General features: G+C 46.7%; 1 long non-coding RNA gene across 6 annotated transcripts in view; it reads right to left on the reverse strand.

Annotated features, from left to right (window-relative positions):
- LOC137526850 (uncharacterized) overlaps window positions 1–23607 on the reverse strand; it is a 468244-nt gene that overhangs the window by 333460 nt on the left and 111177 nt on the right. For all 6 annotated transcript variants that reach the window (XR_011023123.1, XR_011023120.1, XR_011023121.1 and 3 more), the window contains one exon: window positions 9089–9221. This is a non-coding gene — a long non-coding RNA (uncharacterized lncRNA). The remainder of the gene's footprint in view (window positions 1–9088; window positions 9222–23607) is intronic.

The raw sequence follows: 23607 nt of genomic DNA on the forward strand, positions 1-23607 counted from the left end.
AAAATATTGTCGCCATACATTGCAACAGGGACATACCGGTAATTTAAATGGTGTAATAATCGGGACAAATGAGCAAATACAATATGTCAGTTGTAATTACGGTAGCATGTATTATTTTAAAACTATAATGGCCGAAAACTGAGAAATAATGATTTTTTTTCCATTTTTTTTCTTATTTTTGTTCTCATTAAAATGCATTTAGAATAAAATAATTCTTAGCATAATGTACCACCCAAAGAAAGCCTATGTGATGGCGAAGAAAATAAGGTATAGATCATTTTGTTGTGATTAGTAGTGATAACGTTATTGGCAAATGAAAGGGAGGAGCACTAAAAGGTGAAAATTGCTCTGGTCCTCAAGGGGAAATACCCCTAAGTTCTAGCAGTTAAACACTATTTTGATTTGTAATCCTAGATAATAATAGGCAACTGCCCGTGCATACAGCAGGGACAGTTGTCTCTGTGTAGCTGGGTCCGTGCTTTTTGCTACTGCGTATGTGCGCAGCACGGACCCAGCCTCACACAGACAGGAGGACAGGCAGGGCCGGATTTGTACTTTCCAGAGCCCTAGGCCTGCTGTCACCAAGCGCCCCCCCCCCCCCCCCCCCAAAAAAAAAATGTCCAACACTCTGACCAGCGATCATTGGTTTGAATGGGCCCATCTCAGTTGTGCTGCTCTGCCTCCCATTCAACAAATAATTCCTGTAATTTGCGCTCCTGCCCGCATGTGCACAGCAGTCGACGGTGTTCTGGGCATGCATACTTGAGAAATGACGCTGATGTATGACCGGTACTTGTCAAGAATGCATAACACTGTACCGGCCTCGGTTGCTGTGCACATCTGGGCAGGAGCGAGAAATTACAGGGAGCGCGAGTGGCCAGAGCATGCGCTGCTTCTTTGTCCTCTGTGAGACTGGCTGCAGTCAGAGCCACAAACAGGTGGCAGGGCAGTGCAATGGAAAGAAGCCCATCCAAAACAGAGAACAGATAAGTAGCAAACATCCTGTCAAGACTCACTTTGGATGTTCTGTTGTAATTACAGTGGACCTGAACTCAGAACTTCCTCTCTGCTCTAAAAGATACGCAACAACATAACCTTTCAATAAAAACATTTTTGTTACAGCTGATACAAATCCTGCAATAAATCTGCAGTGTGTCTACTTCCTGCTTTTATGGAAGCAGACATATTTTTTAGCATCCTGTGCTTTCAAATGAGCTTAGCTGTTGTGGCAGTCGGGTGACACAGTGTAGAGATCAAATTACAACTTGTGACACAGAGGAGGGGGAATCAGACAGGCTCTCTAAATACATAAATGGTACATTTCTCTGTTTTCCTTCTGTCCTGTGCAAGAGTTTAGCTCCACTTTAAAGCATCTGAATGACATATATTTATATTTGCTGAAAAATCTATGCATCTCTTTTGAATGCTGAATGTACATATGGTGGTGTGCGCTAACATATTGGCAGTATACGGGAACAAAGTCTGAAGAAGGCTTATTTAAATTGCCTTTAAAACGTTTTTTTAGGGTAAATGAGGCATGTAGCATCATGTTTTTTAATGATGTGGGGACTTACAATCCCTCTCTCTCTCTCTCAGATGGGAAATTCGAGTTTGCTCGGATAGTGCTATTCAGATTTTAAAAAATATCCGAATTGCTATTCAAAGTTCGGATAGTGGAAAAAGTTCAGATTATCTGTGTAGTTCGGATACCCAAATATTGGATGAGCACCACTGCTCAGGTGTATTTAAAATGACAGTTTAGCAATGAAAGGGAAGAAAACAGCATTTTTTATCCTGCAGTCTCATAGATGGTAGGAGCTGCAGGACAGAAAATGAGTCAGGAAAGAGTTAACTAAGGAAGAGAAGCGACCAGTGCTACTAGGAAAAAAAAAAAAAAGACCATCATAAATTACGATTAGATAAATTAACAGCTGCTGGGGTCAAAGCTGTAAAAGAGGTGAAGAAACTGCAGAGCTCTCTGATGTTTGGGAATGCCTACATTAAAACTCAGCGGAACTTAGTTCTATCTGCTTTGTAATGTAATTCTCTGGTATTTCTCACATTGATCTGTAAGTCTATCATACAAAGAAAGGAATGGATTATCAGGAGACCGTTATGATTGATCCTGATTGTTTTAACACATCAGGAAGTGAGAGAGAGATGCAGGGATTGGGGAACTCTGGAATTCAGCTATTAGTGCAGAGCAGGGCGCTGGATGGCTGCGCTGCGGGACCAGAAGAGATGATTTACTTTGACATATGACCTCTTCTCTCTCCAAGTCATGCCGCCCTTCTTATCTTATCTAGTTTTATCGCCCTAGGCCGTGGCCTTTTCTGGCCTTTCCAGAAATCCGGCCCTGAGGACAGGGGCGGGGCCAGGGAGCCAGGCGGGCGTGTGAGCGGGCAGCCGGGTGTGCATCGGGTGCGTGTGCACGTGACGGGTGCGCAAGGTGGACGTGCGCGACGGGCGGGTGCGCGGAGACAGACCTAGCCCGTTTTTAAATGGGCTAAGGTCACTAGTGTTTAATAATTACCTGACTAAAAATATATTGCTTGCCATTACCGCTGAGCACCCGATAGACAACGATGGCCCGATATCTTGCAGCATGTCCGATTGATACATGCAAACAATTTCGGCCTGATCGGGCATGCACATCGAATCAGATGGTTGATTGGCTGCCAAGTCGAGAGATGTGTGGCCACCTTTAGGGCCCTTTTCCACTATGAAATCGCGATTCCGATCGCGATCGCAATCGCGTTTCAATTTCCACCATGCGATTGCGATTGAGCTACTATACTCATTATAGTACAGCTCAATCGCATACAAAACGCGGCAGGACGACGATTGCGCTTTGACCAAAATCGCATCGCAATCGGATCGCACTAATGGAAATTGCTGCTGCAATGTACCTTGGCTAATGTACCTTGCGATTTGCGATCAGAAGCAAATCGCAAATCGCAGGCTAGTGGAAAAAGGCCCTTACACGTTTCTGATAAATGAAGCGCTGAAACGGAAAACCATACAGTTTGCAACATAATCCTATTTCTTCAGTAGATCTTCCTATGAACAGACTGAAGTTGGCCACACACCATACAATTTTTTAAATATCTGTTCAATTTAAGAATTGCAATCAATTTTTCTGACTGATTGTAACATTTCAAAAATAGGACCAATGTACCACACACCTATGTTCAATTTTTTCCCCAATCATGATAAAAATGATTGGAAACTCTGAGAAAATTGCTAGAGTGTGTATATTAACAAATTGGCAATCTACCACACACCCAGTGGCGTAGCTAAGGAGCTGTGGGCCCCGATGCAAGTTTTACATAGGCCCCCCCAAGCACACTATACATAACAATTGATGCGTCACACCAAAATCTGCCAATGGCAACTACAGTGTCAGAGGTGCAAGAAGGGGATGGAGAACAGCTTGTTAATGATTACCACTATTCAAAGCATCTATAGAAGTTATTATTATGAGCACAGGACCAATAGAGAGCTAATACTGTAGTTGAGGAAGGGCCTTTCAGGGCCCCTCTGGCCCAAGGGCCCCGATGCGGTCGCTACCTCTGCACCCCCTATTGCTACGCCCCTGCACACACCATACAATCTTTAGGAAGATTGAAGAAAAATATCAGGCATTCTGGATTGATAAAAATTGAAGAAAACGGGAAATCCGATTGGATTTTTCAGTCGAATGAAAAAAAAGCTTTCGATTTTTTCGGGAGATCCGATCGTTTTTATCGAATTGCTGTAAAATCGGATCATTTTATTGTATGGTGTGTGGCCACCTTGAGACTCATGGGGGGTTGGGTGTGAAAAGCAAAGCTTGTTGTTGTTGTAAATGAGCTCATTTGGAGCCCATTCTGGTAAAGTGTGTTTGACACCCTCCTTTCTCACTTCTCCTAAACAAAACTTGCTTCCTTCTCCTTCTTATCTGTTTGATGGTAAAGTGAAGGGAATCCTGCTTTTTTTCTGTCACCATAATCCTAAATTGACATAGGCTGGTGAATGTGTCATACTTGCCTTATGCCTAATACAAATATTTGGTTAGTGTATTTGTGTTGCTTTCCTTCAGCCTCTCAGCTCTGTCATTGGCTTGCAGTGGTGAGCTCTGCACAATACAGCACATTCATCTGCAGCTCGCTGACCCTGGGATGTGGGTCAGCGCTTTGTAAAGACATGCGTCATAAATGGGAGATAATTACAGGCATGCAGTCTGCGGTGTTAAATATGGCCCTCACAATATCTGCACTGCTTTCTTTCCATTGTAGTAATAATGTATTATGTTACTGTTATTGTACAGGCTACAGCCTCTGAAAAGTATATGGAAATCAACTGAATAACAGCCATGACTAAAATTAGGCTGTGAAGGGGTGACAGAAGTTGAGTGAATGTGCAATGTTTGGTGGTGGTTTCTTTAATGACCTTGCTGCGCTAGTCCAGAACAGTTGCCAGGCCAGTAGCCCCACCATTAGTATAGGAGATAGTGGATAGGCAGGGTCTCTGTAATAAGAGATGGGGTTAATCGCCCTTAAGGAGGTGCTAGAAAGCTCTGACTATGTAACCTTTATAGCAGCCATTTACATATTTAGTAGTGATGCATTGTGGGAGACCACAGTCACTCCTTTAACCTCCCTGGCGGTAAGCGCGACCTAGGTTCGGGCTAGCCGCCGGAGAGGATCGCATGGCCCCCTGAGGATTTTTTTTTAAATAAAAATTGTTTTAAATGTTTAAGCTAGCACTCCGCTAGGTAAATTTTCTCCCTAAGTGCTTCCACTCTCCCCCCGATCACAGCAATTATACGTACCCCCCAGGGATCCCGCGATGGCGTAGCCTCCCAATCAGCTCCAGGCTTCGCTATGGGGAGGATCGGGACTGCGCATGCCGTCGATGACGTCATGTCCGATCGTCGCCATAGCGACGACTGAAGCTAAACAGTGAAGCTGTGGCTCTCACGGGATCGCAGACAGGTAAATATTCCTGGTGGTGATCGGGGGGATCAGAGGGTGCCGGAGGACTTGGGGGAAATATTTAGCTAGCAAAGTGCTAGCTTAAAGAGAGTCTGAAGCCAGATTAAAAATGGCTTTTCAGCTTATATTCAGCAGGGGCATGTTTGCCCCTGCTAAAACGCCGCTATCCCTCGGCATAACGAGGGGTCTTCCCCCCTGCAAAATCCACGACATTCTTGGTCGTAAATTTTGCTGCCCCTGTGCACTTCGTGTGAGGCAGGGCTATGGGCTGCAGCGCTGCCTCACACGCCTCTGTCAGCGGTGGATCTCCGCCTCTCCCCCGCCCCTCTCAGCGAAGGCAGACTGAGAGGGGCAAGGGAGAGGCGGAGATCCACCGCTGATAGACATGTGCGAGGCAGGGCTGCAGCCCATAGCCCTGCCTCACACGGAAGCGCTCCCCGGAGGTAGCAGGGGGGATTTGGGGGGTAAAGACCCCTCGTTATGCCGGGATAGCGGCATTTTAGCAGGGGCAAACATGCCCCTGCTGATTATATGCTAAAAAGCCATTTTTATTCTGGCTTCAGACTCTTTTTAAGCATTTAAATCAAATTTTATTTTTTAAAAGTCCTCCCACGGACGCAGCATCTGAAACTGCGTACCGCCAGGGTGGTTAAAGCTGAATTATCGCAAATACCTTCTGTTTTAAGAAGGAAAACTAAAAGAGACCAAAAAAGCCTTCTACTAAAGAGCAATGGTCAGTTGGTCAGTGGACCACTGCTTTTTAGTAGGATTGCTTATCGGTCTCTTTTAGTCCCCTATACTTTCCTTGTAGTTTTGGGTCACTACGAGCTGCTTGGGTATTCTGTTGTAAAGAGAGATAGTGAAGTGAGAGGTATATGGAGGCTGCCATATTTATTTCCTTTTCAAAAAATGGAGACTGCACACAAAAGGCTTCAGCAACAAGCTGGTGTGACACGTGAGGAAGGGCTCCGCCCGAAACATATTGTGTATGTGCCTCTGCATGCTCACTAATACAGCTTGTTGCTGAAGCCTTTTGTGTGCAGTCTCCGTTTTTTGAAATTGTACTACAGTGGAGCAGGAGTGGTGTACCTGCAGGAGGAGTGCACCGGCACGAGGGTCTATCCTACGCCCACAAGGTGGGTGACGTGTGAACTTTTGGAGCTACAAATTTATTTCCTTTTAACCAATACCAGTTACCAGCAATACCAGTAGCTATGTCTGCCACTTACTCTCCCTCCCAATACTGTCCGAAGGGAACATGAAAAGGACTGCCACTCCAGCTCCATTAAATTCGATCCTATGATTGGAGAGGGGTAGTGTTGACCTGTTCGGAATATTTTAATTTGGAACCCTGTTCCGGATTCTTGATGCATCATGGTACATGCTCACCGTGGCAGGGGGTGTTAACTCACCTGCCTCTGACTGCTGAGCTCCACGTCACATTCCAACTCTCATATACTTCCTTGTGAAGAAGAAAGTATGTGAGGGCTGGAACACGATGTGGAGGGCAGCACACCCTCCCATTCCCTCCACTTCCCTGCCCCATTCACTCCCTTTACGAGGAGGAAATGAGGTGATAGGAGAGAACATCACACCAAGCTTGCCTCTTACTGTCTGAAAATCTTACTTTAGCCAAAAGTAAACTGCAGCATAGGAAAGCAACCACAAAAGGTCACTGTCTGTAGAATGCTATGATGATCTCTATGGTATTGTGATTTCCTGTATTCTCTCCGTATTCCTCTCTGTTCTAAGCAAGGTGCATTACCTGATGGTGGTGTATGATTTATCTCTGTGTGTTTTTCTTCAGTAAAGAGTTATAACTTGTTATATTGGGTTCCCATCTGTTTGTACAGATCACTCTGCTCCATCAGGGCAGCAGGTGCCCAAAGTTCCCCTGCTTACCAGTAATTCAATGGGCCCCTATGGTGGCGCCCAAAAATTATCGTGTTTTTGGGGGGGGGGGGGGTCGGTTATGGGGGGTGTTGTAGCAGGGATGGCTAAGGTTAGCCACGAGGGTTAGGAGAATTAAGGTTAGCCACGGGGATCGGTGGTTAGGGTTAGGCTTAGGAGATGGGTGGTTAGGGTTAGGCGATGGGTGGTTAAGGCTAGGTATCCGACAGATGGTTACGTTTAGACATCGGTAGTGGGAGCGTTTAGTGTAAGAATAGGCTTAGGTTTAGCTGTAGTAAAATTTTGGTATTTCATACCGATATTTTACTTTTTTTTCACTTTAATAGTAGAATATCAGTTAATTTACCCGAAAAATTGGTAGAAAAGTTATTTAAATAAAAATTCATGGACACATGGATTTTTTCTACAGATCGGTTTGCATAAAAATTTGTCACTACAAATTAATGGCAACAGAGCTTGCTCAGTCAGCTCAGGTAATTCAGAGGCAGGGAATACATCCAAGTCGCAATTAATTATCTCTGTTGAAGTGCTGGCTCGCTTATTCCCGTGTTCTGAAACTTTATTAATATGTGTGACTGTCGTACTGACACACTGACGGCAATGCGAGCCAGCCTATTTATAACCCAGGTATCATGTCGTGCTGCAGTGACCTGGATTGGGTACACTGGAGCAGTAAATCAGAAAAGGCACAGAAGATGCAAATAACTCACAGCACAAGCTGTGGCTTTCACACATAATTGCTATATATTGCTCATGCTAGCCAAAACAAAGCTCATCCTATCATTCTGACTAATGAGGGAAAATGAACAGCGTTGTTTGAGCTGAACCACGTATAGACATTGGAGCTCCACTAACTCTGCATTTCTGAGTCACTAGAGCTGGCAGCAATCAGGCGCTACAACAGACCTAATGCAAGCCAAAGAAAAAACAATGTGGTATAATCTGAAATATCGTTCAGGGTGCAAACATTCCAAAGATTTGTCATGAAATTTCAATCCGGTATTCCTTTACAAATCTGTTTTTTTTTTTGTAAACTATGACAAGCTACTACAGATAAAAGAACCTGAAAAGAGAGACATTTGGAGGCTGCCATATTTATTTCCTTATAAACAATACCAGTTGTGTGGCTGTCCTGCTGATCATCTGCCTCTAATACTTTCAGCCACAGCCCCTAAACAAGCATGCAGATCAGGTGCTCTGACTGAAGTCTGACTGAATTAGCTGCATGCTTGTTTCAGGTGTGATTCAGACGCTACTGCAGCCAAAGTGATCAGCAGAACTGCCAGACAACTGGTATTGTTTAAAAGGTAATCAATATGGCAGCCCCCATATCCATAGCTCCCAACTGTCCCTCTTTTGGATTGGAGGGAACGTCCCTCTTTGGGAACCAAATCCCTCTGACCTTCATTCTTCCTCTTTCAGGACTCATGGACAGATTTATGTAAATATATGTAATTTTCTACTGAAAAATATGTTTCATTAATTGAAACCACGCCTTGGTCAAGTGAAAGTAGCTTAGTTGGCTGTCTAATCAAATGTTGCTAGCGACGTGCTCTCAATCCACCGCCGATCAGAAAGAAAAATACATCCTGTGTGATTCATTGAATTGACCTATTTTGGATGGAAATTGGTCTAATAGGAATCGTTTCCAGCATCGATTTCTATATTGATGCAAAAAAAAATTGAAAACGTAGGGCCACTTTAAGCAGCTACTTACCACTTACAGTAGACTGAATATGTATATCAACCAATGACTTATCGTAGTTGGAACTTTTTAAGATATCATACTTTATTAGGCGTGTTAGCATTAGGCCACTTGTTGTATAACTTAGCTGTTCATGTTAAATATAGGCTGTGATTAGGAGAAGATGATGACTGAGGTAGTAGAAAGGCCCTTTGTTAAAGTGGTATTTTTAGAAGTGCGACATAATAAATGTGTTGTGATGAAAAAAAATGTGCAGATTTCTTAATGTTGTTGCATTATGTCAATCTGGCTTTGTGATGATGGGAAAGAGGACGCTGACAGCTGGACTTTAAAGCTGTATTAATTAGTTAGCTTGATCCCATGTGATTCCAAGCACAGTCAGTATGCCACAAATATCCAATACAGGACAAAGGTCTGCATTATGTGTCTGCCCTACTAACCCCTGACTGATGCAAACCATTGTTACGCATGTCCAGTGCATATATTGCGCGCTTACCCCTCTAATTGCACTGCAGTGTTTTCCTGCCATTTGTTTCCACAGCAACGCCCATTTCTATTGGAGGGATTGTCATTTTCAATTTTTTTCAGATTTCTTGCTGAAGCCGCTGACACCGAAGATAAAATTAAGGCTGAAAGATAAAATGAAGGTGAAACCTTTTAAAATAACAATTAAATTACAGCTTAGTAGGAATAATTTATCCACAACTAAAGGGCAACTTCTACATTGGAAGGCTTTCAGCATATTGCCTTGTGTTGGGTTTGATGACAGATTATTAGAAAAACATAATATATTATTATTATTTTATTACTACTGTTATTTTTGCTCCATTTTAATGTACAGCAGTAATATGCTTCATAAGTATAAGTTGCTGTTATGATGATTTATAAGGTGCTAGTGTGTTAATACTTAAAGACACCTGAAGGGGAAAAAATAGCCTAATTTGGGTACTTATCACGGGAGAAGGAAGACTCTGGATCCTTCAGGAGACTTCCTCCATCACCCTCCCCAGTATTGGTACGCAGATAGGCAGATGTGCTCCCCCCAGGATAGATAGGAGATGTACTTCCCCAGTATAGGTAGGCAGATTTGCTTCACTCCTCCAGTATAGATAGGCAGATGTGCTACCCCCCAGTATAGGTAGGCAGATGTGCTTCGCTCCTCCAGTATAGAAAGGCAGATGTGCTACCCCCCAGGATAGATAGACAGATGTACTTCCCCAGTATAGGTAGGCAGATTTGCTTCCCTCCTACAGTATAGATAGGCAGATGTGCTACCCCCAGTATAGGTAGGCAGATGTGCTTCCCTCCTCCAGTATAGATAGGCAGATGTGCTACCCCCCAGTATAGGTAGGCAGATATGCTTCCCTCCTCCAGTATAGATAGGCAGATGTGCTACCCCCCAGTATAGGTAGGCAGATATGCTTCCCTTCTCCAGTATACATAGGCAGATGTGCTCCCCCAGGATAGATAGGCAGATGTACTTCCCCCAGCATAGGTAGGCAGATTTGCTTCCCTCCTCCAGTATAGATAGGCAGATGTGCTACCCCTTAGTATATATAGGCAGATGTACTCCCCCCAGTATAGGTAGGCAGATTTGCTCCCTCCTCCCCCGAGTATAAGTGGGCACTGGGCAGATGTGCTCGCCCCTCTATTCGAGATAAGCAAATGTGCTTCCCTCCTCCCGTATAGATATGCAGATGCGCCCCCAGAATAGATAGGCAGATGTACTCCTCCCAGTACCCAGTATAGGTAGGCAGATGTGCTTACTCCCCCCCCCTCTCTGTATAAGTGGGTACTGGGCAGATGTGCTTGCCCCTCCATTAGAGATAAGCAGATGTGCTTCCTTCCTCCAGTATAGATAGGCAGATGTACTCCCGATCCCCCCCCCCCCCCCCAAGGTTAGATAGGCAGACATGCCATCTCCCTCCCCAGTTAGTATAGGTAGGCAGCACTATTAACCTTTTTTTATCAAGTTCCCACATTCAAAAGTGTCTTTCTGTCCTGCAAGTATTTTATGACCTGTAATTAGTTATCAAGTTTTACTGAAGAGAAAGTGTAAATCACATGACTGAATGTTTAACCCTTACAGTAAGAAAAAAAAAGAAACAAAGACTAGGTCTATTTAGGCTTGGGACTGTACATACACATGTATCTCATCTTGCAGCTAGGGTTGCTAGAGTAATGCACTACATGGTGTAATGCATGTTAACTTAGCAACACTCATCTTACCTAAGTGAGATGACTCAGGCTAATTGCACACCCTGAACTAGCTCGTTAGGGTCCTTTTAATGCGTTGGTATGCGCTGTGAAAAAGTTTTCCGTTAAAACGCATATAGTGGGAACTGAGATATAGGAAAACATAGGCATTACTTTGAAAATCCGTTTTCTTTCAGCTATAACTGAAAGCAACTGATTAAAAGTGTAAAAGCTGCCTTAGCCTAAGCAAGAGTAAAATTGGCGTCTGCACTTGTGCATGGCATCTTTATAAAACATTTTTTCATTCACCCATTGCTAAATGTATTTTCAGGCACCCTTTAATCTGTTTAAAATGACTAATCACTGACAATAACATAATATAGAATAGTGGCATCATTTGATATTACCCCTTTTTAAGATACAACCATGTCAAGAATTGTTAAAGGGACACCTAAGTCAAAAAAAAAAAATGAGTTTTACTCACCCAGGGCTTCCAATAGCCCCCTGCAGCTGTCCGGTGCCCTCGCCGTCTCCCTCCAATCCTCCTGGCCCCGCCGGCAGCCACTTCCTGTTTCGGTGACAGGAGCTGACAGGCTGGGGACGGGAGTGATTCTTCGCGTTCCTGGCCACAATAGCGCCATCTATGCTGCTATAGCATATATCATATACCATATAGCAGCATAGAGGGTGCTAATGTGTCTGGGAACGCGAAGAATCACTCGCGTCCCCAGCCTGTCAGCTCCTGTCACTGAAACAGGAAGTGGCTGCCGGCGGGGCCAGGAGGATTGGAGGGAGACGGCGAGGGCACCGGACAGCTGCAGGGGGCTATTGGAAGCCCTGGGTGAGTAAAACTCATTTTTTTTGTTTGACTTAAGTGTCCCTTTAACTAGCTACAGTGTGTGATAATTCTGTCTGAAAAATATTCCTTGAAACTGTTCCCACTGTCTCTACAACTGTTCCTTATCATCCCTTGTTTTTGGTCCCCAACATAAAGCTACTGTCTCATCCTCCTCTGTTATAGTTTGTACTGTATGTCCTACAATAACCTTACATTTATACAGTGGTAAAGGCAGATTTAACTTATTTTGTGATTTTGTGCTTCAGTATTTCCTGTAGCTGGCAGGCACTGTGCATTGACTTGGGCCAGTTTCAATAGTACTAATTCATGAATAAATGTTACACTGTGGTATTCAGCCTTGTCTACTTGTGCCCATGAAGGAGACAGCTGAAAAAGCCAAGGTTTATCTCCAGCACTGCATGAGAATCAAGTGACAGTACTTAGTACTGCAATGCATAAAACCGGGTGCAGCAGCTAGTGTTGGGCGAACATCTAGATGTTCGGGTTCGGGCCGAACAGGCCGAACATGGCCGCGATGTTCGGGTGTTCGACCCGAACTCCGAACATAATGGAAGTCAATGGGGACCCGAACTTTTGTGGTTTGTAAAGCCTCCTTACATGCTACATACCCCAAATTTACAGGGTATGTGCACCTTGGGAGTGGGTACAAGAGGAAAAATTTTTTTAGCAAAAAGAGCTTATAGTTTTTGAGAAAATCGATTTTAAAGTTTCAAAGGGAAAACTGTCTTTTAAATGCGGGAAATGTCTGTTTTCTTTGCACAGGTAACATGCTTTTTGTCGGCATGCAGTCATAAATGTAATACATATAAGAGGTTCCAGGAAAAGGGACCGGTAATGCTAATCCAGCAGCAGCACACGTGATGGAACAGGAGGAGGGTGGCGCAGGAGGAGAAGGCCACGCTTTGAGACACAACAACCCAGGCCTTGCATGAGGACAAGAAGCGTGCGGATAGCATGCTTTGTACCACCATGCAGTCATAAATGTAATAAAGATAAGTGGTTCAATAAACAGGGACCACGCGGCAACGCTAACCCAGCAGCAGCACACGTGATGGAACAGGAGGAGGCGCAGGAGGAGAAGGCCACGCTTTGTGAGACACAACAACCCAGGCCTTGCATGAGGACAAAAAGCGTGCGGATAGCATGCTTTGTACCGCCATGTAGTCATAAATGTAATAAAGATAAGAGGTTCAATAAACAGGGACCACGCGGCAACGCTAACCCAGCAGCAGCAGCAGCAGCAGCACACGTGATGGAACAGGAGGAGGCGCAGGAGGAGAAGGCCACGCTTTGTGAGACACAACAACCCAGGCCTTGCATGAGGACAAAAAGCGTGCGGATAGCATGCTTTGTACCGCCATGTAGTCATAAATGTAATAAAGATAAGAGGTTCAATAAACAGGGACCACGCGGCAACGCTAACCCAGCAGCAGCAGCAGCAGCAGCAGCACACGTGATGGAACAGGAGGAGGCGCAGGAGGAGAAGGCCACGCTTTGTGAGACACAACAACCCAGGCCTTGCATGAGGACAAAAAGCGTGCGGATAGCATGCTTTGTACCGCCATGTAGTCATAAATGTAATAAAGATAAGAGGTTCAATAAACAGGGACCACGCGGCAACGCTAACCCAGCAGCAGCAGCAGCAGCAGCACACGTGATGGAACAGGAGGAGGCGCAGGAGGAGAAGGCCACGCTTTGTGAGACACAACAACCCAGGCCTTGCATGAGGACAAAAAGCGTGCGGATAGCATGCTTTGTACCGCCATGTAGTCATAAATGTAATAAAGATAAGAGGTTCCATAAACAGGGACCGGCAACGGTAACCCAGCAGCAGCAGCAGCAGCAGCAGCACACGTGATGGAACAGGAGGAGGCGCAGGAGGAGAAGGCCACGCTTTGTGAGACACAACAACCCAGGCCTTGCATGAGGACAAAAAGCGTGCGGATATAGCAGCAATGCTTTTTGCCGCCATGCAGTCATAAATGTAATACAGATGAGAGGTTCAATAAACAGGGACCGGAAACGCTAAACCATCCCAGATGTTCATCGGTCATGTTACTTGGTTGGGGTCCAGGAGTGTTGCGTAGTCGTTTCCAATCCAGGATTGATTCATTTTAATTTGAGTCAGACGGTCTGCATTTTCTGTGGAGAGGCGGATACGCCGATCTGTGATGATGCCTCCGGCAGCACTGAAACAGCGTTCCGACATAACGCTGGCTGCCGGGCAAGCCAGCACCTCTATTGCGTACATTGCCAGTTCGTGCCAGGTGTCTAGCTTCATGCCCGGTTTCAGGTCCAGCGGTGCCAGCCACAAATCCGTCTGTTCCTTTATTCCCCTCCAAATTTCCTCCCCTGTGTGCTGCTTATCCCCAAGGCAGATCAGCTTCAGCAACGCTTGCTGACGCATGCCAACAGCTGTGCTGCACTGCTTCCACGATCCTACTGCTGCTGGTGCTGGGTTAGCATTTCCGGATGAGGTACAGCTTTGAGATGCGTTGGAGGAGAAGGAGTCAGAGAGGTAGGTGCTGCTGTTGTTATCCAGCTGTTTGCGGCGTGGGCAACACCCGCGCCGTAGCAGGTGAGGAATCGCTGCCAGGCTCCACAAGGTTCACCCAGTGCGCGGTAAGGGAGATGTATCGACCCTGGCCGAACGCACTCGTCCAGGTGTCAGTGGTGAGGTGAACCTTGCAGGCAACGGCTTTCTTCAAGCTTCGGGTTATTTAGCTGACCATGTGCTCATGCAACTCAGGCACTGCAGAGCGCGCAAAGTGGTAGCGGCTGGGAACCACGTAACGTGGGATGGCCACTGACATCATGCCCTTGAAGCTGTTTGTCTCCACCACTCGATATGGCAGCATTTCGCAGGCCAGAAGCTTGGCTATGCTGGCTGGCTGTTACTGCCACGGCCCGGGGGTCATTTGCTGGCAATTTCCTCTTGTGCTCAAACATCTCAGAGACAGACAACTCAACCGTAGCGCTGCACACCGAAGGGCTGTTGGTTGTTGTGTTTGATGAACACTGGGAGACCTCAAGAGCACTAGTCCGGAAAGTGACAGTGTCAGCATCGTCTGATGTTTGTGAATGTTGTGAACCACGCAATGGCTGGGCTACTGCTGCTGCTGAGGCGGGTCTGGTGGTGAGTCTGGTGAACCCAAGGGAGGCAGTGTTGCTGGTGGTACCCTGTCCTGCCGCGTTTGCCCACAGAGTGGGATGTTTGGATAGAATGTGGCGGCTCATGCTGGTGGTGGAGAGGTTGTTAATACTTTTCCCCCTGCTCAGGCGGGTCTTGCACACCTTGCAAATCGCCATGGTAACATCCTCAGTGCAGTCTTCAAAGAAAGCCCAGACTTTAACTGGCTGAGGACTCGGACCTCGTGCGTGATGTGCTGGTGCTGCTTAACCCACTGCTGGACGCTTGAGAGGTCATCCAAGTAATTATCTGGTCCTGTTCTTTTGGATCTGTGAGGGTTGTTGTCCTGGACAACATGGGCAGTATTGAGTGGGTTTTCTTGGGTGCTCCCCTGTGGCCTGTACGTGAACCGTCAGGGGAAACACCTCTTCCCTTGCCCCTCCCTTTTTCACCGGATTTCTTCCTCATTTCACTTATCCTTAAAGTACACGCTGACTGGCAGCAGTACAGTGGCAGTACAGAAATGCTATACAGTGGTGGGTGAGCGGTGTACCACTATTGTCAGCAGTGACACAGAGCACAATGCTATACAGTGGCGGGTGAGCGGTGTACTACTGTTCCCAGCAGACACAGAGTGGAAGTAAACACAATGCTATATAGTGTGGCTGAGCCGTGTACACAGAGTGGCATTAAACACAATGCTATATAGTCTGCTATATAGTCACCCCGAACAGGGTGATGTTCTGCAGAACCCGAACAGTGGCAAACACTGTTCGCCCAACACTACTGGGAGGGAACGCAGATTTTAGTACCTAAACACACGATACAACATGTTTTCCGGGGTCGGACTCTGAGGCACATACAGATGGTCCCGATCATCATCCTCATCATACAACTCTTCTCCTGAGTCTGACCCACCCACCACCTCTGCCACCCCAACATCCCCAGACACAGACCCCTCATCGTCCTCAACATTAACTTGGGATGCTGGCCTGAGCCAGACCTCCTCCTCCACATCAGGCCCCATCATCTCCTCAATGGCAGCCCTCATTAATCGCTCTGGCGACGGACTGATGGACACAACGTTCTCCTCCGGGGAGGGCTGCTGCTGACCACTGGCTGCTGGGGTGGATGTTATAGCTTGCGTGAGGCGTTGGCTGTTGCTGTTGTTGGGAGTGCTGCTCACAGCGGAGGTCTCTGGGGAACTCATGTTGAGCTCATATAGTGGTTGACGGTGAGTGGAGTATTACTGATCCCAGCAATATACACACTGACTGGCAGAGTACGCAATGCTATATAGTGTGGCTGAGCGGTGTACACAGAGTGGCAGTAAACACAATGCTATATAGTCTGGCTGAGCGAGCGGTGTACTACTGTTCCCAGCAGAATCAGAGTGGCAGTAAACAATGGTATATAGTCTGGCTGAGCGGTGTACACAGAGTGTCAGTAAACAATGGTATATAGTCTGGCTGAGCGAGCGGTGTACTACTGTTCCCAGCAGAATCAGAGTGGCAGTAAACAATGGTATATAGTCTGGCTGAGCGGTGTACACAGAGTGTCAGTAAACAATGGTATATAGTCTGGCTGAGCGGTGTACACACAATGCTATATAGTCTGCTATATAGTGTCAGTAAACAATGGTATATAGTCTGGCTGAGCGAGCGGTGTACTACTGTTCCCAGCAGAATCAGAGTGGCAGTAAACAATGGTATATAGTCTGGCTGAGCGGTGTACACAGAGTGTCAGTAAACAATGGTATATAGTCTGGCTGAGCGGTGTACACAGAGTGTCAGTAAACAATGGTATATAGTCTGGCTGAGCGGTGTACACAGAGTGTCAGTAAACAATGGTATATAGTCTGGCTGAGCGGTGTACACAGAGTGGCAGTAAACACAATGCTATATACTCTGGCTGAGCGAGCGGTGTACTACTGTTCCCAGCAGACACAGAACAGTAAACAGAATGCTATATAGTGTGGCTGAGCGAGCGGTGTACCACTATTCCCAGCAGACACAGAACAGTAAACAGAATGCTATATAGTGTGGCTGAGCGAGCGGTGTACCACTATTCCCAGCAGACACAGAACAGTAAACAGAATACTATATAGTGTGGCTGAGCGAGCGGTGTACCACTATTCCCAGCAGACACAGAACAGTGAACAGAATGCTATATAGTGTGGCTGAGCGAGCGGTGTACCACTATTCCCAGCAGACACAGAACAGTGAACAGAATGCTATATAGTGTGGCTGAGCGAGCGGTGTACCACTATTCCCAGCAGACACAGAACAGTGAACAGAATGCTATATAGTGTGGATGAGCGAGCGGTGTACCACTATTCCCAGCAGACACAGAACAGTAAACAGAATGCTATATAGTGTGGCTGAGCGAGCGGTGTACCACTATTCCCAGCAGACACAGAACAGTGAACAGAATGCTATATAGTGTGGCTGAGCGAGCGGTGTACCACTATTCCCAGCAGACACAGAGTGGCAGTAAACAGAATGCTATATAGTGTGGCTGAGCGAGGTACACAGAGTGGCAGTAAACAGAATGCTATATAGTGTGGCTGAGCAAGCGGTGTACTACTATTCCCAGCAGACACAGAGTGGCAGTAAACAGAATGCTATATAGTGTGGCTGAGCGAGGTACACAGAGTGGCAGTAAACAGAATGCTATATAGTGTGGCTGAGCAAGCGGTGTACTACTGTTCCCAGCAGTGACACAATGACAGGGGGGACCCTGGCTAGCGTGGCTGGAGCGCGAACTACCCTGCCTGCCTACCCAAAGCTAAACCCACAGACAAATGGCGGAGATATGACGTGGTTCGGGTATTTATTTACCCGAACCACGTGACAGTTCGGCCAATCAGAGCGCGTTCGGGTCCGAACCACGTGACCCGTTCGGCCAATCACAGCGCTAGCCGAACGTTCGGGGAACGTTCGGCCATGCGCTCTTAGTTCGGCCATATGGCCGAACGGTTTGGCCGAGCACCGTCAGGTGTTCGGCCGAACTCGAACATCACCCGAACAGGGTGATGTTCTGCAGAACCCGAACAGTGGCGAACACTGTTCGCCCAACACTAGCAGCAGCCATTCAGGGTAATGTACACTGCCGGGGTTATTGCACCGTGACATCAGTTTAAATACTCTAGTTACAAAAATAGGTCAGAAAAAACTTCTTTTGACCGCAGGTCACAGATGTATTGATTTTTTAGATCGATTCTTGGCCTGTTAGATCACTTTGATTCAATATGCTAGCCTCCTTAGTGGTACTCCCAGTCAGGCTCGGGGGGGAAATCTGCAGCTCAGGGAGGTAATCCATGGGAGGTGAGGTGAGTAATGTGCAGGGCTGCCGCAGATCTATTCAGCAGTATGACTTTTAGGGTCTAAAAGCATGTGAAAAAATTGCACCGCTTTCAGACCCTAAAATCCAGAAATAATCATACCACCAGGGAGGCTAGTCATCTATTGCTCCAACATATCAGGCTGATTCACATTGTATAAATTTTGAGCAGTTTATCGATTGAACATCTGATCATACATGATGTCTATGCAAGGAGGGCAGGGCAGGAGCAGTGAGGGGTGGATGGACCCTTCGTGTTGCACTCCCTAGAGAAGAGCAATTTCTATGGAAATTTAGATTTACGCGTAGTGTCAGAAACAATCACTATCCAAGTGAATTCCAATCAGATAGGGATCATTTCATTTGGCGTATCAAGCCATAACTGACCTCAGTATGGGCAGCTTAACTTTTCCTGATTCAGAACACGTACAATGCTCAACTGCCATACAGAGTACCTGAGCGGTGCCTTTTGTCAAACATGATTGCTGCTGAATAAGGTAAACCTGAAGCGTTTTTAAAATAAAAAAAACTAATACTTACCTAAGGAAGTGGAAGGCTCTGGGTCCTATAGAGCCTTCCCCTCTCCTCTCACGGTGCCCTAGTTCCAGCGATGTCTCCCCCCATTAGCAGTCTCCAACAGATGAGTCGGAGAGTGCTCTCTTCCACTGTGGGAGGCTTCGGCCGTCGCAGCCCGAGTTCTCCTGGAGACAGGCAGCTCAGTAGTGTGTACGCGTGAGTGAACTCTCTCGCACACGTGCGCATGTGCAGTACGGAGCCGCCCGTCTTCAGGAGCATTCAGGCTCCCGAACACTTATGAAGCCTCCCAGTGGGAGATTTGAGGGAAGGTTATGGTGCTGGAATGAGGAGACTGTGAGAGGAACTGGAAGGCTTAATAAGACCCCAAGCCTTCCCCCTTCCTTAGGTAAGTATCTGTTTTTTCATTTTAAAAACACTTCAGGTTTGCTTTAACCACTAGCCGACCGCTCCACACCAATGGCGTAAATGCGCCGGCAGCCCCAAGACCGCTCCACGCCGATTGGCGTGAACGGCCTTCTATGAGGCTAGCAGGAGATCGCGTACGCCTTCAGTCTCGCTCGGAGACTGTTAGACAGAGAAACCGCCATCTAATACAGCGCTGCGATCTAAGGCAGCTCTGTACTGGGGACAGCAGTGTGACATGGCTGTCCCCCTGGCTGAAGCCTATAACAGCCGATCGCCGTGATTGGCTGGCTGGGGGAGGAAGGGATTTCAGAAAAAATCTAAACAAATAAATAGGTACAATTATTTAAAAAAAACAAAACAATATTTATAAAAAGAAAATAAACACTGGAAAGTGATCAGACCCCACCAACAGAGAGCTCTGTTGGTGGGGAGAAAAGGGGGGGGGGGATCACTTGTGCGCTGCAGTGGCCTATGACCAGAAAAATGGCCTGGTCTTTAGGGGGGGTTTAACACTGCGGTCCTCAAGTGGTTAAGTTATGAACACATTTTAGATTTTCCTCAGCTGAACAATCATTCCTGATTATTTCAGCCAGAAATCTTAAGGATTTCCAGGTGCCCCCCAACATTACATAACTATGGCCATCATTCATAAAGCATTTCCGCATGCGTAAATTCTTAAAACAGCTGACTTTACCGAACACTCAGCAAGTGCAGCATTCATAAAGGCTGTTTCCGCATGAAAAGCGGACACTACTGAGCAGAGCGATAAATCACCGCCTTGTGCTGTGATTATCGGAACAAATGTAACAAAATGTAGATTCATAAAGATTTACGCAAGCAGTATGAGGACGGGAAATACCGCTCCCTCTGATGTGGCGATACCAATGTAAGGTGAATGGAGACACAGACCTCCCAGGCAGCTGCAGTAGAGCGGAACACGGAGAAATGTATCAACTCGGCAGCTTCCTGTGTCTCCGCAAGCCTAACGCCAGCATAGTGCGGGGAATCTCCGCAGTGCTATCGCACCTGAACACTTTTTTTATGAATGCCCACCCAAAAGTCTAAAATACCGGCAGCGGTGTTTTCCCGCATTGATTCTCCTTACCGACAGCACTTTTATGAATGATACCCAAAGTGTGTTAGCCTAGCAACGCAAGCTTTGCCCGTGTAAATCTTTTCAAGCTAGATAATCCTGCACTTTAGCCAACAGTCTTGAAATACGGAGTGTCAAAGGCTCAAAAAGAGTGGATGTCACCACTCCTATCTCAAATGTATTAAAGGCAACTCAGCACCTATGTAGAAAAATATATAAAATCAGCCTCCCCAGAAGTGCCTCCCTTTATAGTACGTCCTACCATTCCATTGCTTCCCAGCGTTTCCCAGCATTCCAGTTTTTCCCATTTATTGTGTGTTGCAGTATTTTAATGTCCTTCAAATAGTGTGTACTACCATTCTAGTGTCCCCCTCATGACACACTGTGTTTTTTTATTGTAGGTAGAGGTAAAGGGAAGTTGATTGGGCCCTTATGTAACATACTTGCCACTGTTTGTAACACTATTAAAGTTATAAGTAACAATTCAACAATAGTTGAAATTATACAGTAAAACTTGCCGAAGATTCGTCTATGAAAAATATTCTTTCAACAGCATGAAAATAGATTTCAGGGTAACCTCACTAAAAACAACCATGCAAAAACCTATGTGTGCACCATTACTGGAAACTGTGAGGAGCCATGTTGCAACAGCTAAAGCCCCATATAGACACCTTTTTCGGCCAGCTGAAACAATTGTTTGTGATCCTTTTGGCCAACACGTCCAGGCAGTGACAGGTTGTAACGATCAGTGTCAGCAAGAACTAAATTCTGCAGTATCACCAATAATGCAGATACTATATCTGATTATGTGGTGATCTGCAGAATCACCAATAATGCAAATATAGTAATCAAAAGGATATCGAGACCTTAGTCACACTTTATTGTAGAAGTGTAGTGATTGGTGCATACAGTAAATACTGACAGATATGACAACAGCTCACCAGAGGAGCTGGTGAACTCTATCAGTACAGTGAACACCTCACCAGTGACAAGGGCTCACTGGTGAGTGGCGAAGTCAGACTAATCGGGTCGGTAACAGCCAGACAGGTACAGAACAAAATCAGGAGGCAGAGGACAGGGGCGTAACTAGAAATCACTGGGCCCCCCTGCAAATATTTGGATGGGGCCCCCCCATAGGTGCCAAATAATCGTAATGGGGCAGCGTTTCACTGTAAATTAATTATAAAGTGGGCAGCATTTCACCAGACAATCATAATGTTCACCAGAAAATCATAATGTGGGCAGAGTTCACCAGAAAATCGTAATGTGGGCAGCAGTTACCAGAAAATTGTAACGTGGGCAGCAGTCACTAGAAAATTGTAACGTGGGCAGCAGTCACCAGAAAATTGTAACGTGGACAGCATTCACCAGACAATCGTATTGTGGGCCAGAAAATCGTAATGTGGGCAGAGTTCACGAGAAAATCGTAATGTGGGCAGCAGTCACCAGAAAATCGTAACGTGAGCAGCAGTCACCAGAAAATTGTAACGTGGACAGCATTCACCAGACAATCGTAATGTGGGCCACAAAATCGTAATGTGGGCAGAGTTCACCAGAAAATCGCAATGTGGGCAGCAGTCACCAGAAAATCGCAATGTGGGCAGCAGTCACCAGAAAATCGCAATGTGGGCAGCAGTCACCAGAAAATCGCAATGTGGGCAGCAGTCACCAGAAAATAGCAATGTAGGCAGCAGTCACCAGAAAATCCTAATGTGGGCAGCAGACAACAGAAAATCCTAATGTGGGCAGCAGGCACTAGAAAATCCTAATGTGGGCAGCAGGCACCAGAAAATCCTAATGTGGGCAGCAGGCAGTAGAAAATCCTAATGTGGGCAGCAGGCACTAGAAAATCCTAATGTGGGCAGCAGGCAGTAGAAAATCCTAATGTGGGCAGCAGGCACTAGAAAATCCTAATGTGGGCAGCAGGCACTAGAAAATCCTAATGTGGGCAGCAGACACCAGTAAAAAAAACAAAGAACAATTCACTTACCTGTCAAGAGTCTCTCCAGGCCTCTCAGCTCCCTGACGATTTCCTGTGCACTGCAGCACATCTCCCGCGCTGACAGGCAGAGTGCAGGGCTACGGCAAGATGGCTGCCGAAGCCCTGCACTGAAGACACAAATAGTCTTCAGTGCAGGGCTTCGGCGGCAGCCATCTTGCCGTAGCCCTGCTCTGCCTGCCGGTGGATTATGCAGGCTGCTGGAGCGGGGCTGCGGGGAATGAACTGGAGCAGCGTCTATTAGACGCTGCGGCCAGTTAAGCACCTTGCTGGGGGGTCCAGAATCAGGCGGGCGGCAGCGCTCCCCCCGCACACAGTGAGCGGGCCCCAGAGCGGCTGATGGGGTCGCATCCCCGGTAGGTACTCCGGTGGCAGAGGAGTAACGGTTGACAGGCAGAGGTTGGCAGCAATATCAGATGGGCTAAAGTACAGAATCACTAGAGCAGAGAGAGATACGATTTTCAGGCAGAGTCAGTAACCAGATCAGATGGGCAAAAGTACAGAATCACTTAGAGAGTAAGAATAGTCAAGAACGAGCCAGAGTCATAAACAGATAATACAAATAATAATGCACAATCCTAGAGCTGTGTGAAATCCCCGGTTTTCTCCCGGATCAAAGCACACCAGACCTAACTAAGGTCTGAGCGCTTACGCGTAGTGATCGCAACAGCAGACAAAGGTATACTGAATCCTCCGGGCTTAAGGGCCCGAGGACACCTCGCAGCACGACCCCCTGCGTCCTGGCCAATCAGTGGCGGCGGATGCATGGCGTGACGTCGGCCGACCCGTAGGCCAGCTGAGCCGCCTCTTCGCTGCATAAAGGTTGTGACGGTGCACGCGCGCTTGAACACAACCCTATGAGCAGCTGACAAACCCATCCTCGGCGTGCTAGACGCCCAGGAACGGGTAACTGTTTAGGCAGGGACACGGAGGCCGTGACGGTGGCAGCGCTGTCAGTCACCGCTGCTCCGTCTTTATTTGTTACACAGGTCCTTTACAGTTAAGAGAGGGTGAAGGAGAGGAAGGACCCGGTGACGTTTTGCCACTGCTGACTGCTTGTTCCTGATCAGAGGATGCCTATATAGACATTAAACTAGGGCACACGCTAGATGGATGTCGCCCGAGGGGGATTGAGACCCGATCCTTCAGGCAACATTGTTGGGCTGTGGTTATACAGATGTGTAGTTAGCCTGCAGGCTAAGGAAATTATCTGATGCAATGCGGGCAGGGGGAGGGGGGGAGGGTTGACAGAGAGGAGCAGGTTGGTGTGATGTCTTGTAGCAGGCAGGGTGAGTAAGGGGAACAAAGCTATCAGCTATAGCTTGGTCGAATTGATCTGCCTGGCGGATCGCTGGCCGGGAGGCCATTGGGAGTCAGGGGCTGCATGCCGGATTAAAAGTCAACTTTTATGGCAAAACTGAACATAACCAATCATTTGAGTCACTACAAGTTAG

The sequence above is a fragment of the Hyperolius riggenbachi genome, chromosome 1 (genome assembly GCF_040937935.1).
Source record: "Hyperolius riggenbachi isolate aHypRig1 chromosome 1, aHypRig1.pri, whole genome shotgun sequence".
Lineage (NCBI taxonomy): Eukaryota > Metazoa > Chordata > Amphibia > Anura > Hyperoliidae > Hyperolius > Hyperolius riggenbachi.